This window comes from Prionailurus viverrinus, chromosome A2, assembly GCF_022837055.1.
Source record: "Prionailurus viverrinus isolate Anna chromosome A2, UM_Priviv_1.0, whole genome shotgun sequence".
Taxonomy (NCBI): domain Eukaryota; kingdom Metazoa; phylum Chordata; class Mammalia; order Carnivora; family Felidae; genus Prionailurus; species Prionailurus viverrinus.
The window spans coordinates 25,858,684-25,877,267 of NC_062562.1; positions in this window are offsets into that span (position 1 = coordinate 25,858,684).

The window sequence follows — 18,584 nt, forward strand, 5'->3', positions numbered from 1 at the left end:
GGTGTATGGCTACGAGCAAGACACACTCTGGAGTGTTCCTGGGCCTTTGCACCCCTAGTCCCTGTCTGTACATCGTTCCTCTGCCTCTTTGCCTGGAACACTCCTTCTTATCCTCGGGTCTCAGTGTAGGAGTCACTTCCTCTGGGAAGCCTTCCTGGACCCTCCACATCAAGGTGAAATACCTACGTGTGGTCCTGGAGGAGGGGACACTTGTCATGGTACCTCACCCTGTCGTAAGGGGCTGGTCAGGGAGAGCACTGTGATTTCTTTGTGATTGGTTCAGAAGGGGGCATGTGACCCAAGCAAGACTAATTAGAGTTTTTCCTGGGACAGATGTGTGGAAATTGGGGAGAAAGAAGCTATTTTTTACCAGGTTACTCTAAGCTAGTCATCTGTGAGTCTGGGGCCATTGTAACACATCACCCCCTGCTGTGGGCAAGTCCCGCCAGAAGGTGTAAATGCCAGGGCTGAGTAGTGGGGCATACTTGAGAGAATCAGGGAGGAAAAAGTCTGTATTGTCAGGAAAGAGGATGGACTTTGGGTCCATTGGACACACCTGGCTTAGTCACTCAATACTTGTGTGCTTTGGGGCACATCTCTCTGGGCCCCAATTCGTCCTTTGTGAAATGAGGGTGATGCTATCTACGTGTCCCGAAAGGGGTGTCAGGCAGGGAGGCTGTCTGCCTGCAAGGGTTTTGCTGGCCTGTTGGCCCCACTCGCCCTGATGCTTCCTCTTAGCACCCTCCTTGGCAGGATTCTACTCGGATGTTTACTTTTCCTACGAAACCAAAATGTCATCACAGCCTGCTTGTTTGTGACATTCCTTAATGGCCCTCTAGGAGCTGGGAAATCAGCTTCTTCCTGTTTCCTGGAGCCCTCTTTACTCAGGTGCCTTGGAGCTTAACCTTTGAGCTCTGTCCCAGAGCCAAGATGAACGGAGAAGGGGTTACTCTCTATCCAGTCTAGGAGGGTTGAGGAAAGCACCTTGACTGGAAAGCACTTATTTCAAGTGGGTATTTCCCCTGCTTAAACCTGGTCTATGGTCCCGAAAGCTCTCAGGATGAAGGCCAAAGTATCTCACGTGGAGGCTTTGGATGATTTTAACCCTGGCACGAGACTGACCTTGCCAAGCTCATCATCTGCTGTCCCCACTTTGCTTTCTGCTCTAGACACTCAGAGCTGCCCTGAATGAGGCTCTCTCTCCCCCTCCAGCCTCACACATGCTGTTCTCTCTATGTGGACTGCTCTCCCCTGACTCATCCACTTGGGCAGCTTTTCCTTGTCCTCAGGTCCTTACCCAAGCAGCCCTTTGTCGTTGGAAAGACAGAACCTGGAAGCTGTTTCCTAGCTCATCCCAAGGACCCAGGCTCAGCCAACAGTCACTCCTGAATCAGCCCTGAGCCACAGGTAAAATGGAAAGAGCTCTGCAAACAACGCTCTGCATTTTCCCTGGCTTGGGCGTTAGCCACGGGTTCAACTTCGCTCTCTGATTTTCAGGTCATTTCCAAGGAGGCATGAACTTGAGGCCAGATACGGAGCTCGGGGAAATCAGATTGCAGTTAGCACCAACTGTTGCTTTATGGCTGCACTTTTATTTGCTTTAGCTCTTCAGCTTTTCTGGCACCTGCTGGCAATCAGGTTTCCTCCTCTCTGCCCGGAACCATACCTCAAATTGCTGCCCAAATTCCGGAGCAGGGAAAAACCCGTTTAGATACACCTGGGAGAAGAAATGGCAAACACATGGTGTGTGTGCGGCCTCTCATCCTCCTGTGACCGTGGAAGACATCAACAACCCATACTGATCTCCGCTTCGGAGTCTTTTCTACGTGCGGGGCACCTGGGCTGCTCAGTCGGTTAAGCGTCTGACTCTTAACTTTGGCTCAGGCCATGATTTCATGGGTTCATGAGATTGAGCCCCACATCGGGCTCTGAGCTGACAGCCTGCTTTGAGATTCACCCTCTCCCTCTCCCTTCTGCCCCTCTCCCACTCACACATGGGTACACACTCTCTCTCTAAATAAACTTTTAAAAAAGAATCTTTTCAATGTACTGCTTTGAGCAGAAGCAATTTCCACTGCTGTCTTAGAGATTTACTGAAGAATTAAATAGCAGACACTCGCCATTCTAGGAAATACCGTTAGTGTGATACCCCACCTGAGGGGTTTCTCTTGGCTCCCCTGGGTCAGGCTGGGAGAGTCAGGGAGTTAATTTCCCTAGGAGCAGCTCTCAGCTAGTATGGTTGAGAGTCTGAGGATCCTACCCTGGCTTTCTCATCTTAGGTATTTTTTTTTTTTTTATAAATCTTTTTTTAAGTTTACTTATTTATTTTTGAGACAGAGAGAGAGAAAGCAGGGGAGGGGCAGAGAGAGAGAGGGAGTCAGAGAACCAATCCCAAGCAGGTTCTGTGCGGCCAACACAGAGCCCGATTTGGGGCTTGAACCATGAACTGTGAGACCACGACCTGAGCCAAAACCAAGAATTGGAGGCTTAACCAACTGAGCCACCTAGGTGCCCCTAGGTGAGTACTATGGGCTGATTGTATCCCCCGCAGATGTATATGTTGAGGTTCTACCCCTCAGGACCTCAGAATGTGACCTTATTTGGAAATGGGGTCATTGTAGATCTAGTTATGGTGAGGTCAATAGGGTGGGCCCCTAATCCGATAGGACTGGAATTTTTCTTTTTTTTAATGTTTATATATTTTATTTTGAGAGAGAGAGAGAGAGAGAGAGAGAGTCCCAAACTGAAAGCGAGAAGCCCCACATGGGGCTCAGACTCATGAACAGTGAGATCATGACCTGAGCCTAAATTGAATCAGACGCTTTACCAACTGAGCCACCCGGATGCCCATGACTGGAATTTTTCTGAAAAGGAGAAATTTGGGTGCAGAGATCCACACAGAGAGAGTGCCGTGTGAAGACTGGAGTCATACTGCCATATGCTGTGGAACTACCAGGAGCTGGGAGACAGGCTTGGATAGCTTCTTCCCAAGCACCTCCAGGGGCAGTGTGGCCCTGCCGACACCTCGGGGTCAGACTTCCAGGCTCCAGGACTGGGAGGCCCAATACACTTATGGCAGCCCAGGCTGTCTCAACAGGAGCCATATCCGAGGTGGCTCCCTGGCTGTCGCCCATAGTTCCACTAAAGAACGGGCCTCAGTGGCCCACAGTAACCTGTTGGACACAGCACCCTTTATGGGGTCCTTCCCTTCCCTGTCTCGCCATCTGTCCCATCCCCTGCCAGTGCCACCTGGGAGCTCTCCCCAGATAAACTACTTTCCTTGAATCTTTTTCTTAGGGTCTACCTCTGAGGAAACCAACTCAAAATGGTACAAGATGGACCTGTCCTTCCCTCCCCTTGGGCTTACTTGTGTGGGGCCTCCTGGCTCCCCACAGCACCACCCTTCTCCCCGCTTCTGACCACGGCTCTCCCAAAGACCTAGCCCCACCTGTGATGGGGTCTCTCTTCCTCCTCTTTCAGGCCCACCTGGGCCTTCTCACCTGGGAAGCCCCCTCACTTTCCCATCACCTCTGCCTGGGAGTGACAACCTGTGTCATCCTACCCCAAGGAGGGCGAGCCCTCATCCGGCCACCTCCACCTCTTCCTGGAAGCATGTTTTTCTGACTTTTCTTCTTGCCTTAACCCCAGCCCCGGGGGAGCCCCTCGGTCAGGAGAGAGGGGCCAGATTTTTCTCAGTGAGCTCTTGAGAGCCAAACTTGCTTGAGCTAATAATAAAAGTAATAAACTATCAACAAAATAACACAGCTAGCTACCATTTATTGAGTGCTTACTGTGCAGCTGGAATTAGGCTAAGAATTTTATGTATCTGTCTCGCCAAATCTCCATGGCAACCCTGTGAGTTGGAAACTACTGTCTCTTCTTCTCAGCGGAGGAAGCTGAGGCCTGAAGGGGGTGGGTGACGTGCCCGTGGTCTCCCAGCTGTGGTAGCAGAGGGGAGATCCACACCACCAGCTGCAGGCAGCAGATGGTGACAACACCGGCGGCTGGCAGGTCTCAGGCAGGCTCACACTCACCAAATCCCAACGAGGAAAGGAACTGGGTCCAACGGGGGTTCTGTGTGCCTGGGACTAAGGCTTGACTCAGGAAATGGAGGTATTTTAACTGGAACCCAAAGGATAATTCTACACCAGGAGAGGGTCCTAACCTCAGGCCACTGAGGGCTCACATTTTCCTTCATGTGAGTAACTGAATCTTTGGCGCAGGGAGGGCACGCACGAGCTTTTGTGCAGCCACTCTGTGACCTCCGTCCATGGCTGATCTAATGAAGCAAGCACAGCATTTTTCTGGCTAGGAACAGAGGGGGCTCAGACTGACTCCCACCAGTCTCCTGGGGCTGGCACATGAGATTTGTCATCCTTGGAGTGGGGACTTCTCAGTGGGGGGCAAGGGCCAGCTTGACTTGGAGCTGGGTCCTCTCCACAGCATGGGCCTTTTGGAGCCAGAGGAGACATACTGGATGTGACAGAAGCCTCTCTCTTCTCTCGGGCAAGCCTGAGACAGCACACGGTCATGAGCTGAGCAGGTCTGAGGCTTCTGAGTCTGCTTGGTCAGGAGTTATTTGGGGATCTCTGTGACATCTTTTTGTTTTTAAAAGCCAACTCAGTCATTCATCCTACATTTCCTGAGGCTCTCTTCTGTGCCATCACAATGCTGGGGGGCCTGGGACAGAGCAGAGAACCAATCAAGTTCTTGCCTTCTGGAAATAAACAGCACAGTTGGGAGGGACAAGTATGTGGATGGTTACAGTGCAGTGGGCTAGGTGCTCTGGTAAGTGTTTCTCCAGGGGACTTCCTGGCTAGGAGGCTATCAGAGAATGCTTCCTGGAGGAAGTGGCATCTAGGCAGATAGAGTTCCCCTGGAAAGTGTTCCAGGCAGAGGGAGCAGCATGTGCAGAGGCTCAGAGGAGAGGTGGAACCTGATACTCTGATGGTAGAGACCAAAGTGAAGGGGGAAGGGGACTATTCATTAGAGCCATAAGGATGAGGCTAATGTAATGACCTTGGGCTTTGTTCTCAGGATCATGAGGGGGCCATGGGAAGAATTAAACGGGGCCAGTGATAAATCCTCAGCTCAGTGTGGAGAAGGTAGCACGTCCTCCAAGAAGCCTTCCCTGACCCCTGGCTCCTGGCCTTTCAGTGGAGAATCCGCCATAAGGCACCTTGTCATGCTTCGTGGTCAGCCTGATTTGGAGGCCATCTTCCTCTCTAGGCTCTGACTCTTGAGGGCCTTCATCATCAGGTCCCAGGTGCTACCACCAAGGCACAGCAGGTGTGCAGTAAGTGTCATTAGAAGGAAGTGAGTGGCTTTCTGTTTGGGAAAGAAACTAGGGGAGAAAACATCCCAAACACACCAGAACTTGCTCCCTCCACCCAGCTGGCTTCGTCCTTTACCTCACACTCAACAGTGCTCTCCAAAGTGAACTCTGTCCAGAGGATGGGCTCAGACTTTGGAATCTGAGTAGCCTCTTCTGGCTAAATGCAAACTCAGGCTATTTTCCTCGTCATCCTTGGAAATTCCGTGGAGTTTGTCTCCAAAGGCAGGGGGCGCTAATTACTCTTCCATGGGCTTCTTTCTGTTCGCCCGTGGGGGCAGGATTCCTCACAAGGGACAAATTCTGCATGCTTGGGTGTGGGTGGTGGACGCTGCAGGGGGACAGGGGCCACAGTGCCTGAGGGAGACACTCAGCATATAGACAAGAAGATTGAAGTCGAAGGACATGATGGAGTGGAAAAGAAGCAGAGACACGAAGATACTGAAAGTGACAGACATATTGACAGACACACATGCACTAGCATGTGGTCATTCGTGTGTGTGCACCTTCCCCCTCCCCCCCCCCCCCGCCATGAGTCAGGTGCTTCTAAAAGTCCCACCTGGAACCAGGGGACATGTGTGGCCCTGCCCAGACCTGGTTGCCACTTGGCCTGAGTTTCCAGTCATCCCTGAAGGCTGTCCTGAATCCAGACCACGAGGTCCAGGCCTGGGAAAGGTAATCAAAGGAACCAGAGGTTGCCTTTCATCCTCTAAATGGTCCTTCTTGTAAGCCTCCGGTATTTATAGGCAATTATTGATCATGCCACCAATACAGACGGACAGAAACTGCAAATAAATCTGTAAACAATAAGGATGGTGGCTTGAGCCATTTGTTCCAGTGACATTTATTTCAGAAGGAAATAAACCCATTGTTTCCATTATGGCCGGTTTTAATTTTATTTATTGATTTTTGATGGTCTTCTCCAGCTCCGGCTGGTGCTAGAATTACTGGGCCATGCAAGGCTGCACAGCAGGAGATGCGAGAAGGTGTGAGGACACACAGGAGGCCTCTTACTCCCCAAGTTCCTGGGACGTTTCCCAGAGTAAGACAAAAACACATGTGCCGGCAGCTGCTCTGAGGTTTGCGTATTTTAACTAATTTAATCGTCAGCAGCTTAATGAGGAATTTGGGGAAACCGAGGCACAGAACCTCGGGTCACAGCTGGTAAGAGACAGAGGAAGAAAAGGATCCCAGTGATGAGCTCAGGAGCCCTTTTGCATCACTTTGACTCCTCTAGACCAGGGTTCTGCAGTTTTCTGCAAAGGACCAGAGGAAATATTTTGGGCTTTCTGGGCCATATGTTCCCAGTCACAGCTACTGAACGCTGCCATTGTAGTGGGAAAGCAGCAGTAGGAGCAGTATGTAAATGAATGAATGTGGCTGTGTTCTAATAAACCTTTATTTATAAAAACAGGTGGCTACTGGATTTGGCCATGGGCCTTAGACTGTTTGACCCTGATCTGGGTGTTGCACCCTCTTAGCCCAAGGGGGACATGAACCTGGAGCTCCTGAGCTTCAACCTGCCTGAGTTTGGCTCAACCATTGGTGGTGGAGAAGGAAGGTTTCTGTGGGATAAGAGACAGTTCCTACAATTCTGTTCCTCCTACCCAGCAGCCTGTGTCCTCCTCAGGAGTGGATCTACCAGCCCCCTGCTTGCTTAGGGCCCAGCCACCTGTCCTTGGACTTTCCTCCAAATTCACCCGACTGGATTATCACCTAAGGTGCTTTGTTCAGTGCCCGGCACTCAGGAGGTACCCAGGAAATAGCAGCTCTAGCCATATATGCACCTTCGGGTTTGCAGAGGCTTCATCTGGCCCCAGGGATATCAAGTCTATATAATATGGTAGTTGAATGCAGGCTTAGAAACCCCAACTGCGCTCTGTCATGGGCTGTGGATATAGTCCTCTCAGCTTTAGTTTCCTTATCTATATGTGGCCACCACAATCCCAAATTTAGTAAAAATTAAATTCAAGAATACACCCCAAGCACAGTACCTGCTATGGACAGTGATGGTTATTGAGCAAGTAGGCCCCCTTGTACTCTGCCTTGGGGATGCACCTGTGCCTCCATCCTTCCTCCCGAGGAGGCAGAAATCCCTCCAGAATGAGAGAATAGTGTGCTCTGGATAGGGAATGGGTTCCTCCAGGCCCTGATAGAGCAGCAGGAGAAAGGAGGAGGTCACCTGGCCAAACATGCAGCCCTTCCCCTTCTTCAAGGGCGTAGGGTAATCTCAGGTTGTGGGGCCCTTTCTGCCTCCTCAAGGGGGTGGGGTAATCTCAGGTTGTGGGGCATCTTTGGGTACGTTAGCCAGAGAGGACAGTTTGTGCCACCAGAATTTCTCTTTGCTGAGAGTCTGGCTGTATGTCATTGGAGAGAACTATTGTATTAGGATGGGACTGTCTGGAGCATGTGGGTTCATCCCCTGAGCCATGGCAGGCTTGCTGGTGGCCTGTCTGAATCTCTTCAGCAGGTCAAGCATGACAAAATTCACTTCAGACCCAGTGGGCAATTCAACTTCTTTCTAGGAGAGACAGCTGGGTCTTGGCCTCTTTGATTAATCAAGATGGTGGCCTCCACAATGAAGTCAATGGGGTTTTGGGAAGGCTTTGGGAGATAAATCTTCCCGAGAGATGTGTGGGATCCAGACATCTCTAAAGGAGAAATAATCTTAATAATAATCATAATAATGATTCTAATAAGTATTAATACTGTTAGTTGGCCAGTTTGGAGCCTAGTGTCCTTTCACTTAATGTTCCCAACAATATTATGAGGCAAATTCTTTTGTTTTTTTTTTTTAGTGTTTATTTATTTTTTAGAGAGAGTGAGAGAGACAGAGTGTGAGTGGGGGAGGGGCAGAGAGAGAGGGAGACACAGAATCCAAAGCAGGCTCCAGGCTCTGAGCTGTCAGCACAGAGCTTGACATGGGGCTTGAACTCATGAACTGTGAGATCATGACCTGAGCCGAAGTTGGATGCTTAACCCACTGAGCCACCCAGGTGCCCTGTGAAGCAGATTCTTTTATTGACTTCATTTTTACCAGTGAGGGTCTTAGAGAGATTAAGTGATTTGCCCAAGGTCACCCAAGTGGAGCAACTGATACAATATTGCCATCCATGACTTTACTAACTGTGATGAAATGAAGTAGGGGTGGCTGGAGCTAGATTGTGGTGGATGCCTGCTGCTTTGGTCGTCTTTCCAGCATCCATTTTCCCTTTGTCTGGCGCTCACCCTGATTTTCCTTTGGGAATTAAACTCCCTTCCTCTGCTCTCTGCTGTGCAGTTGGCTTAGGGCTGGCCCCATTCCTGGCTCTAAGTGTGGCCATGTGGCCCAAGCCTAACTCCATTTCATGGTCACAGAGATGGGCAGGCAACCCAGGCTGAGGAGATCAGAGCCCTCACAGGGCTTTTGACACACTTACCAGGAAAGAGGATCTGCCTTTTTGCTGGGATCGCTGACTTGAGATGACTTAGAACTGGAGATGTTGATGGGTATCTGCCACTGTGTGGGAGCACCTTGCCTGAGAACAAAGCCACATGGAGGAAAGGATCCCAGAGATAGAGTCAGAGTGCTGGGGATGTAACCGAGCTTCTAGATCCAGCCTTGCCTGAAGGCGGTATATCTCTGGACTTTTCCATATGTGAGCCAATATACATCCTTCATTTGTTGGGCTGGTTTGAGGGTTTTTGTTTTTGTTTGTTTTTGTTTTTTTTGTCACTTGTACCCAGAAGGGTACCACCTGATACACAAGGACTTTCCCATTTTCAGCCAAAGTTACAACCACAGACAGGTGAGGCAAGTTGCCCAATGAAACAGTCAGAAGAAAGGCAGAGCTGGGATTCAAACTCCAAAAGTGGTGCTCTTTCCACGACATCTACATCTTTATCTCCCCATGCTACGCCCTTGGGGAGCAGACCTTGACATTCCCACCTCTGTTTCCCAGGGCTTCCCAAAGCAAGGGATTGGCACCAAGCATAGCAAGTGTTTGCCCTTTCCACGAGGCCCACACTGTGGGACACCAGGCTAGCCGGCGGCCGTCACCCCCCTGCGGGCTGGTTGCTGCCCAGCCAGTATTAGACAGGCTGGTCTCACCTGAGAAGGAGCTGCCCAACCCAAACACATGCTGGCAAAGCATGGCTTCCAGCATTCCCCGCCTAAGGAGATAACCCTCGGCCTTGCAAGCTTCCAAATTCCTATTGGAGCGGTTGGGCGGGCTGTGTGTAGACAAGGAGGTGAGCTCAGAGAGAGGGGCGTGAATGGTGACCGTGTGACAGAATCTGTGCCTCGTCGCAGGAGACCAGCCCGTCTCATACTGGCGGGCCTGGCACGGCATCCGGTGGGCAGTGGCCAGCCTGAATGGCGAGCTGCCGGACGCACCAGGGCAGACAGACAGAAGGACAGACTAGGGCAAACACTGGGTAAAGCCAAACTCCTCCTCACAACTATGCTCAGCCTGGGCATGAGCACCGCGCCATCCTCACCTCCCTGCCCCCTCCCTGCAGGACTGCCAGCGCCTGCCCCCTCCCTGCAGGACTGCCCCTCCTCGCCCCTCCTCCCTCTCCTCCTTCTCTTAGATCTTGCCAAATGCTCACCTCCCCTGCCCTCCTGCTCTGGCTGGCATTCCTCAGCAAATTTATGCTCAGAGAAGTCTGTCCTGACTCCTACCTCCTTTATGGTACATGTCCAGAGCATTTTGAAATGACTGTACAAATTGTTTTTTACCGGATGACTAGAGCCATACCTGTTTTTTTAAAAATCCTGTCTTGTTAATCATCGTGTCCTTGTTTAACTGCCATGTAGGAAGTGCTCAGTTAATGCTCACTGAGTGAGCCTCCTGTACCGGCTCTGTTCCAGCCACGGACTTTGAGTCCACCGAAGCAGAGAGGCAGCGGTACCTAGTGCCGGGGGCATACATTTTGCAGTGACATTGCTCAGGCGAGTTTTTGAGTCTTTCTGTGCCTTCGTTCCTCATCTGCAAAATGGGAGTGATAATGGTGCCTCCCTCACAGAGGTGTTATGAAGATTAGATAAGCCCCAGATAGGACACAGAGCCTGGCACATAATAGATGCTCTTTTATGTGTTTTTGTGATTATTATCCTAGATGCCTAGACAGAGAACTACAGGGATTAATAGGGGATAGCCACACTTTCACTCCCATTTTACAGATAAGAAAACTGAGGTTTAGTGAAGGGAAGAGACTAGCCCAAAATTACACAGCTAGAAAATTTATCAAGACTACAACACCTTTGGGGCACCCAGGTGGCTCAGTCGGTTTTAAGTGTTCGACTCTTAATTTCGGCTCAGGTCAGGATCTCAGGGTCGAAAATGAGCCTTGTGTCGGGCTCTGTGCTGAACATAGAACCTGCTTGAGATTCTCTCTCTCTCTCTCTCTCTCTCTCTCTCTCTGTCTCCCTCTGCCCATCTCCCCACTCGTGCACTCTCTGGTCTCTCAAAAAAAAAAAAGATCACATACTTTGTTGTAAGTTTTCAGATCATTATTTTCAGAGAAAAATGAGATTTGGGACCTTCTCTGTTCATTCCTCGAATACTGGTGTGAGTCATGGTTGATGCTCAAATGTTTTTTGAATGAAGAGATGAACGAATGAATGAACGCCAAAGGGCTCCCGTGGTTGAGGAAAAAAGCCTGCGATGCAGATGATCAGATCCCTGGCTCGCATGTCCTGCCTGCTCGTTCCTTATCTTCCGTCTGCCCTACTTCTATTTTCATTTCTGTCAATAATGTGGAACCCGAAGTATAGCCCTTTCCAGGCTGGTGAACATACCTGAGGGTTCAAGGCTCCCGCGTCCCTGCGTCAGTAGAGAAGATGAGATGTTCCAGCTGGTGCTTTGGGTCCTGGACCCCAGCCAGCCAACCCCCTGGGCCGGCAGCTGAGGGAGGCCAGCCTGCTGGTTCTTGGAGGGGCTGGGGCCTCCCAGGTGGTCTCTCTAGATGCAGCAGGCCCAAAGGTAGGGACAAAGTGGCTCATGAGCTCTTGGGTGGGCTCCCCCTGGCCCTGCCCTGACCCTGCCCTCCTGCGAAGAAGCCTGTGAAGAAACCCTCCCTGCCCTGTTAAACAATCTTCCCCGGAAGGAGGAAATTAATCTAAGGGCTCACTGGGAGGAAATGAGTCCAAAGTCTTGCCTGGTTGAAGAGCCACTTGGAGCCCTGGCTTAGGCCTGCGTGTAAGTAGGTGTCTCTTCCCCACAGATCTCTCCTGGCCTTGGCAGAGGAACTTCGGGTGGGGATTTGAGCAACTCAACCAGGAATGAAATACCACAGTCACTGTTTGAGAAAGCAACACAAAACACAGCATGGCACCACGGCCCAAAACAAACCCACCCCACGCTGGCACCCTTTCCAGGCCCTGAGGGTGACGAGGGGACAGTTCAGTGAGGCAGTGGAGTGCTGTCACCCGCTTTGAGGTTCTAGGCCAGGCTGAGCGCTGCTGGAGGAAGCAGGCGTGGGGAGGAGGCACACACCATGGGTGGGGGAGGTAAAGGCCGCTGAGCCTGGATGATGGACGAGGGGCCTCCTCCACCAGGCACAGGGAATGGTCTGCAGAAAAGATTCTGGATTTGGTTTGGGGCACAAGTTACAAGTTGAAGCCAGAGAAAGAAGGAGGGAGGGGAACAGAGAAGGGCCAACAGGTAGTAGAATTTCAGCACAACAGTGAGCGCAGCGTTAATTGTCTCTCTCTTTCCCTGGGACTCAGTGTCCCCCACTCCCCATCCTGTACCCCCAAGCTTCGCTACTGGTCATCATCCTCATTCCCAAGAACGTTTCCTCTTAGGGTGAGTTCTTTCCCAGCAGGCACCGCGTTCCACGTAGTCCCCTGGGGGTCTTCCTGTTTGCTGGCAGATGGTGTTGCTCTAGTTGGTGGTTTCCACCCTGTTTCCGAGAGGATGTGCTGCCCTCTTGAAATGAATACCCAAGGACATGAGGTCAGACCGCTGGTCAGAGGATAAAGACACATGTCCAGAAGCTGCCACGAAGGAAGGGTGGCAGTGGCTGCTGCGTGAGGCGGTTCTGGTGCCCAGCGGGTCCTGGGGGGAGCAAGTTGGGGTGTGCTTTCCTGCATCTCGAGTGGTTTTAGGCCTGGCCTTCTGTCCACTCCTCTCAGGAGAGTAGTTCTGGACAGTTCTGTGCATGGCTGGTGTGTTTTTATCCTTCAGGCCTGACCTTCCCTGTGGAGACCCTCTGCCTTGCCTCCCAAAGTAAACAAGTGAGTCATTGAATTAAAATTGTGGTAAGTTCAGTGAGGGAAACTGTAACAGCGAATAGTAAAGAGCAGGAGAATGCCTCCCAGCAGGTGGTCAGGAGAGGCCTCTCTGAGGAGAGAACTGGGAGGCGCTGTCCTATATCCTAGGGCTGCTATGGAACCAACAACCACAAACACAGTGTCTTTATTATCTTTCAGTCTGCTAGGTCACAAGGCTGAGGGTCTCACTGGGTTAAAATCCAGGTGTAGGTAGGACTGTGTTCCTTTTTGGAGGCTCCATAGAGATTTTGTTTCCCTGCCTTTTCCGGGTCCTGGAGGTGGCCTGCTTTCCTTGGCTCATGACCCCTTCCTCCAACTTCAAAGCCAGCAGTGTCTCATCAATGACATTTCTTCCTTCTCTCTCTTCTGCTTTTCTCTTCCACTCTTAAGGATCCATGAAGACATTGGGCCCAGCCAGATACTCCAGGACCCTCTCCCTGTCTCAGGGTCTCCTGATTAGTAACCTTAATTCTATCTGCAACTTTAATTGCCTTTTGCCATATAACTAAGGGCACATGTTTGCAAGGCTCTGGGTTTTAGGACATAGGCATCTTCGAAGGCTGCTAACATCAGGAGCAATCCTGTTTGAGTTTCTGTGTAGCACTTACAACAGCCTGAAATGATATTTCTTTTTTCTTTTTCTTTAGAGAGAGCATGAGCGGAGGAGAGGCAGAGAGAGAGCGGGACAGAGGATCCAAAGCAGAATCCATGACAGGAGAGAGCATGATGTGGGGCTTTGAACTCATGGAGCCTGAGATTGTGACTGAAGTCTAAGTCAGACGACACACAACCCACTGAGCCACTCAGGTGCCCCTGAAATGATATTTCTTGAATATTTGTTCACTTGTCACCTGTCTTGCTTTACTGGAAAGTGAATCCCACTAGGGCTGGGGCCTTGGTGGTTCTGTTTACTAGAATAATGCCTGGTGCCCAGTACATGCTGAGTAAAGGTTTGCTGAATGAATGAATGAATGAATGAGTGCCAGCTCATTTCTGCATTGGTGTCAATACAGACAGCCCCGGTCCACGGGCCAGAAGCTGTGACCCCTACTCTACTCAGAGCATCTGTGTGACCCTGGGCCTCCTCTCCCCTGCTTTGGGTCTCAGACATCCTTGCAAAAGCCTTGTGATGAAGAGAAGGCCCAGAGCAGTCTCCTCAAGGGCTTCATGTCTTGGAGGGGTTAATAACCTTCAGGAAATCATCTTTTCATTTTCCCTCCAATGGCAAACCCTCCCTGAAGCAGCAGCCTGAGCAGGCCTCCCAGGGGACATTCTCTCCAGTGTTCACTCAGAGAGGAACCAGCCGGGTCTCAGCACTGGGGCTGGTTCCTGTGTGCACCAGGGACTCCCCCGCACGGTCCGCAGTGTGGGTGGAGAACATGGGCTCCGACTCATACAGGCCTGGGTGTTACCTGACTCTGCTCCTGACCTGCTGGGTCCCCTTGGCAGGTGCCCTCCCATTTTCAAGCCTTGGTTTCCTCTTCTATGAAGTGGGATAGTTCTTGTGTCACAGGATAGTTATGAGAATTTGTTTGAAAAACGTGGCCCATAGTGGATGCTCAGTAAACTCCGTGATTATAATTACTTCTTTGTATAATATCATCTGTGAGGTGGGCTTTCCTGAAAGAGCCAGGATGCCTTCTCTCTCTCTCAGATGTTGACACTGGAGGATTGGGGATCAGTGTCAAAGCCTGGATTCAGGGTATGGGAAGAGGTCTTAAAAGCACAATTATTGTTGTATGACAGTTGATTCATTTCCTTGGGGAGTGTTGGTGTGAAAGGCTGACCCAGTGACCAGGAGGGACCGGTCAGCATTCCTCCCATTGCTGACAGGTTCAGGGGACTGGCTCTGCCACCAGCACGTCCTCAGGGAAGCAGTTGTAACACAACAGCTTATTTCTTTTATCTAATTATAAAAATAATATGGTCCCATCACGGAAATTTTGGAAAACACCAAATAGTGTAAAGGAAAAAATATCAGGCAAGCGTAACCTCTCTTGGGAACGATGTCAATATTTTGCCCTTTTTCCTGCCCCTGATTGTTGGACAGAACTCTTCCTGTCCATCTGGTTTTGTGCCCTTCTTTTTTCACTTATCATTACAGCCGAGGTATTTCCCATGTTGCCGAAAACCCGTACACGGATTTCTTAACGACTATCGCCTGTTGCAGAGGGCTACCTTCATTTACCCTCCTCGGCTGCTGGGTGTTTGATCTTTTCTGTGTGTGTGTGTGTTATAAATACACTGCGATGAATTCTTACAGGTATATCTTGTGACCTTTGTACACCTATATTTCCTTTATTTTTTAAATGGGAACAATTAATTCCAGCCTTCCTATCCCACGAGGTTTTATGAGGCAAAAAGGGGAACACGGATATGAAGGGGCTTTCAAAACCACGGGGGAAAGGAGCTGTCCAGATAGAAGGCCAGGTTTTGAGCATTGTCTCTTCCAGCACTGTGTGTTCAAGGTGTGTGCATGCATGCGTGAGTGTTCCTAAAAGGTAGGATGATTAGACGAGTGTGGGTCTAGGGCTAATAGCCACAGAATCAGCATTTATGCGGCATTTCCTATCTGCATGGCACTCCATTAAGCAAGGTCCATGCATAATCCGAGTTCATCCTGAACAGCCCTCAGAGGGAAGTCCTATCATTAGCTACAGCTTCTGATTGAGGAGCCTGAGGCATAGAAAGGTGAAGTAATTTGCCCCTGACAACACAGCGAGTGGGAAATTGGGGAGCGACACACACACCACTCACCAGCACCTCCAAGAGCTTCAGTGGCTCCGGAACAGAAATTCAGGGCCCCCCAGCATTTCCCCAAATTAGGCGCTTTTTAAAAATGGAACATGGCCCTGTGTTCCTGGCAGACAGAGAAACTAATCTGAAGATTATTTCCCCAGAGCTGGGGTAGTTTCTGAATTAGAATGCTTCGTTTAGAGAGGAAAAGCCCAGAGGAGCAGAACCGACCCCTGGCATGTCTGATATAAAACGGCAGAGCTGCGTCCCGGTGTGTGTGTCCAAGTGTGGGTCCCCATCATGTGAGTGCATGTGTCTTGGGTACCCATAAGCATGTGTGTGTGCGCGCACAGGGGTAGGCAGATGTGTGTGTTTGTGTAGGCTGTACTTAGCTTTCCGGGTGCCCAAAGACAAAAGAGTTGGTTTACTAATGAAATAAACGCTCACCGCACCAATTTTTCTAGTTCTGATCTTTGAGAAGAAACTGGACCAGGACCTAGGTTGGGATTTCTGTGTATTCCCTTCAGCATCAAATCACCAGCATGTTTTCACAGCAACCACAGGGGCTTGATAACAAAGGCAAGCCAGGTGTGTGTCGAAGCCAAGGGGGAAAGGCACAAACATTACTATGCCAAGTGGTGCCACCAGAAACTACAAATAATTTACAGTTTTCTGTAGCCTCGTTAATTGACCAAATCCAATGTAGCCACGTGTGCCTTGTGCCTTGATCTGCTATGTAATAAAATCAGTGCCTTGGCATGAGAGGCTCAGCAAAGGACAGAATACTAATAGAGTTAGAGATTCTGTTTGCAAGCATTAATAATTCATTCCTTCATTCATTTCTTTTAGTGCTGCGGCAGTTCCTTTGAACAGCAGCAACAGCAACAAAGAACCACCCATGCCAGGACTGGTGTGGGCAGCTGGCACAGAAGCTCGTCGGCTTGGAGCCCTAGCCCTGGGCAGCCTGGCCAAACTGCATTTCTCGGGTCTGTGGCTCTGAATTGGGGGGTGGGGAGGACAGCGGGATCAGGTTAGAAGTCTGACATGGCTCTACATCAGGGGGTCACAGAGAGGCATCCCTTTCTGGAGGCTGCTGGGGGAAATTTGCCTTTTTCCCTTTTCCAGTTTCTAGAGGCTACTTTCTTGGCTCTTGGCCCCTTCCTCCTTTTCACATGTCTTTCTCTGACTCTCTCCTCCCCTCTCCCACTTAAAAAAAAAATGTTTATTTATTTTTGAATGAGAGATGGGGTGCCTGGGTGGGTCAGTCAGTTAAGCGTCCGACTTTGGCTTGGGTCATCATCGTCTGTGAGTTTGAGCCCTGTGCGGGCTCTGTGCTGACAGCTCAGAGCCTGGAGCCTGCTTGGGATTCTGTGTCTCCCTCTCTCTCTCTCCCCCTCCCCCACTCCCATTCTGTATCTCTCTCTCTCAAAAATAAATAAAGAAATTTATTTTTGAGAGAGAGCAGGGGAGGAGCAGAGAGAGAAGCAGACAGAGGATCGGAAGCAGGCTCCACCCTGACGACAGGCAGCCCAATGTGGGCCTCCAAAGCATGGAACCGTGAGATCATGACCCCATCTGAAGTCAGTTGTTCACGTGACTGAGCCACCTCAGCACCCCTTATTTCTCCCCCTTTTAAGGACCCTGGTGATTACACTGCCCACCACCCCCCCTCCCCAGATAATCCAGGATACTTTCCCTATTTAAAAATTAAAAAAAAAATCTTTATTTCTGAGAGAGACAGAGTACAAGCAGGGGAGGAACAGAGAGAGAGAAAGACAAAGAATCCGAAGCAGGCTCCAGGCTCTGAGCTGTCATCGCATAGCCTGATGTGGGGCTTGAACTCACGGACCACGAGATCATGACCTGACCTGAGCTGAAGTCAGACGCTTAACTAACTGAGCCACCCAGGTTCCCCTAATTTCTCTATTGTAGGGTCAGCTGATTAGCAACCTTAATACCATCTGTAGCCCCAATCCCTCTTTGCCATTATTCATAATATTTGAATTCATATTTGTATTCATAATATTTGTGTGGGAAAAACACTTCAAATGTTTTAGGAGTTAGAAAAGGCTCGCTCATGGTAAAATATTCGAAGCAGTGCAGAGGTGATAAAATCACCATTTAAAGTCCCACTTTTACCTACTCTTCAAGATGGATCTACTGTACACAATTTCTAAGGATCCTTCTGGAACATTCTCTGCACACACAAGCATATATGTGTGTCTTCTTTGTTCTCTTTTTCTTTCTGTTTCTCTCTGTTACTCCTCTTTTTTGCCTGCTATCCAGATGGTCATCCATCAATCCACTCACTCATCCACTCAGCTGGTATGAATTTTACTCTACACCACAGGTATAAGAATTGTCATATTTCTTTATTTTTCTAAATCAAGTTGAATCTCACTCCAAACCACTTGTCAGGGTGGTGAGAATTTCAGTATTAACCATAATTCAACTTTAGTACCAACCATAATTCTGGAGCTCCCTTCGTCATTCCTGGTTGCCAAAAAATAGGGGTGAGGAGGGGCTTAGTGATGTTGCAGAAACAGGATCTGGCGTCTCCTTTTCTTTCCACATAGTCATAGATTTCTAAACAGTATTCTGCGAAGGATTTCAATTAAACACCATAAAGAAATAGACACATATAGTTGAAAGGCTGCAAGAAATTCAGCCAAGTACCAACAGTGCTGTCTCTCAGAAGTGGGATTACAGCAATTTTAATCTTCTTCTTGGCCCAACTCTTCCCTCACCTCCTACATTTTCTATACCTAATAGATATTACTCTATAATCAGCACAATAAAGTTTATTATCAGTACCCTGTGTTGCCCCTCCACTGGCCTTTTCTTTCAGTTGAGTGTACCACTCCTCAAGACCATGGAATCCTCCTTAGGTGGGGTCCTCCTTGGGTGGGGGAGAAAGTTTAAAAAGCAGATAAATCCTTGCAATGCAAACTGGAGGCTGCCCTGATTTTTTAGGCTGTGGGGTGGGCTTGGGTGGAGCAGGGAGTCTGATGGCCTATATGGCCACCTCATCACTTTTTTTATTGGGGTTCACAGCTATTGTCCTTTCATTCCAGAGGCGAGGGCTCACCCCTCCCAGCTTCCAGGCAGCCATATTGGCTCAAACCTGCCCTTCTGCTCTGGCCTCTGCTCCTTCAGGGACCATGGAGGATGTGGGTGTGAGAAGTAAGGGAGATGATTCATTTTCAGAAATACCAAATAAAAGCTTTGCTGTCTAGTTAATGATAGGTTTACAACCTA